The sequence below is a fragment of the Octopus bimaculoides genome, chromosome 1 (assembly GCF_001194135.2).
Source record: "Octopus bimaculoides isolate UCB-OBI-ISO-001 chromosome 1, ASM119413v2, whole genome shotgun sequence".
Lineage (NCBI taxonomy): Eukaryota > Metazoa > Mollusca > Cephalopoda > Octopoda > Octopodidae > Octopus > Octopus bimaculoides.
The window spans coordinates 59,709,835-59,712,731 of record NC_068981.1 but is presented as its reverse complement, the minus strand read 5'-3'; positions in this window follow the sequence as shown (position 1 = coordinate 59,712,731).

Sequence of the window (2,897 nt, the reverse complement as noted above, 5' to 3'; positions counted from 1 at the left end):
ATATATTCAATTTTATATCTATTCGCTTTTAGAAAAAAGTGAATTTGACTATGCAGCCAAAGTTATTTTTAAAAAAATTTGTAAGACAAAAGTTTCCGATTTCTTTGCTCATTTTGATAAATATCTTCATTAGCAGGAGGAGGTTACTATAAATTCAGAAATATAAAATATACATTATCGTGAAAGCAATTTGGTTGAATATAAAAATATATTTTCATTGTTCTTTATTGTTCTCGTATTATTAAACATCGATCTAATTTTCCTTGCTCGTTCTAATGATATTTTAAATGGATGCACAGTAATCAATAATTCTATAATATGCATCTTGTTTCAAAATATTGTTCAGAGATTCTATTCTAGAACACATTTATAGTTGAAATATTTTCTTTTACACTGAAAGACTTTTAATATAACAATCAAGCTTACACTAGATTATTTTATTTTCTATCAACATTTTATATAATAACTTACTGTAGATCTTATTCTGATTTCATAAATATTTTGTTATATTCTTCTTACCAATATCTTTAAATATGAATTCAGACATAATATATAAACCTTATACTTTTTGCGGATCCAAACTACAACATGAATTATGGCGGATGGTTAGAAACAAACACGTATAGTTATAAGATAGCCTTAAGACTACAATCTTCAACCGCCACGAACAACATATATATAATTTATACAAGTGCAGAAGCCGAAATAATAGTATTAACTTGTCCTAATAGATATTTATCTCTTGCTAGACTGATAATTTTCAAATCCTCATTACTGTTAATATTTTTATATATAGGGAATAAATTTTATTCTAGAGTAAATGATTTTCCTTTTCTGTTAAGAACATTGATTTATTATCAATATTGACTTTATAACCATCCGTTCCTACTCGTATTAATTGACAAGTAGCCACCATTATTCTGTAGCTTTGTTTTCATAGGCTTAGAGTTTTTATTAACGCGGTAGTTTAACAATACCCTTTGGACTATTGACATAGCATTAGATATAACATTAGATATAACATTGATATAACATTAGATTTTTTTAATATGGTACATCAATTAAATTCTTTCTATTGATTCACTTAAATTTTTTTGTAATTTTAGATACTTAGGAATTTAGTAGACAAAGATTGTAGGGTATGCAATTGTCTACTATGTAGGCAATCATTTTAAAAATCCCTGTTTTATTTATTGTCGCCAATCCATGTTTACATTATTGGTATTGAAGTCCTTTCAATAACAAGCGCCACCTGTTATTCATCCCCAATTTTTTCCCATCCATGAAACGTGATCTTTTTATCTGTTCAACAGAAATGTGTTTACAAAATCTATATTTATTAATTAAAGACAGACAATTCGTATGCTCTTAAAAGAATCGGAGAGAATGCTTTGCGGCATTGCTCCCCGTTCACTGCGCACAAGGAAGTAAAATTTGTCCTCCTTTCGATGTTGATTAATAAACTCCCGGCGGGTTCAAGACTGGAATCAGTTTTTATTCTCTCTGGATTTTACATATAACTTAAAGGTTCAGCTATGTCACACTGTGACATGCTAATTAGAGCAAAGAAAAGTTTCCATGTGAGAGAGATACTCAGCCTCTTACACATTGCGTTTACGAGGAGTAATTGTGTTTGTTAAAGAACAATTGAATCCTCAGTATTCAACAGCCATGCAGATGTGGTACTGTGTATCGGGAATTCGGAATCCCCACCCACCCAGGGGCAGACCGTAAATTGAGAGTCTCACAGTAACTTTTTGAATTGTTTGATTGAGGGTATTCGGCGAAAATAACTGGATCTGTGGAGCACGGAGAATCGGATTCTTCACAGAGCTCTCCATTCGTGAGTTACTCGCCAAATTAACGCATAATATCGATTCGGCACCGGCCCTGTTCTCCAGATTTAGCACCTGCAGACTTCAATCTCTTCTCCAAGATGAGGATGCAGCTGAAAGATCATCGTTTTAGCACCGTTGTCGAGATCCAGTGCGAATCGCAGAAGGTCCTAATCTCGCTTACGATAACGACCACCACACCGGATTACAAAGGTAGAATCCAAATATTTTGAATTAACCGATATTAATGAGTATATTGTTCTTTTGTTTGAAGATACGTTTCGACTCCCGCCTATTTGATTCTAATTGGCGTAATTTATTTCTTGGATGCAGAACATGCAATGTTATTTACAATAAAGTTATAAACTTGTAAACGATAGGATTTCGATTCTTGTTAGATGATTTGTAGAACATGTTCAACTATATGAATTGAAATGATATTGATCGTGAGTATGTGTCTTTCTCTCGTTCACTGAATTCTTCTTTACTAGTTTCTTTATCTTCCTGTCTCTCTATATTTATCTCTAACTAACACTTTCTTCTTGATAACCCTTTTTAATTCATGCCCTGCATTTGTTTTCTACACTTTTTCTATCATGTCAATTATCTACTACAACGAATACAAGTAAGCATCCCAATTATTGGCAAGTAATGAATACATCTAACCATTATCTATCTTTTGAGAAGCATCCAAAAAATGCTCTGCATTGTTATTCAAAATGTCGGCTATAATTATTGCCTCTGAAACTGGTGAAAGTTTCTGTTTCTCATTCTATAGAACGCGTTCAAAATCAATTCCTTATAGGTTGTGTGTTGTACATAGACACATCCATACATCCGCAAACAATGATACACAAAAAGTCATATTTAAGTGTACAAACGATTTCAAGCAAACCCCTGGTGTTTATATACCACTGCCAGCCAGACTTTGTACGTGATGTCTAGCATGTATATGTATATATATATATATATGTGTGTGTGCGTGTGTGTGTGTGTGTGTGTGTGTGTGTGTATCTGTCTGTGTGTGTGTGTAAGCATAGCCATATATATGTATATATATGT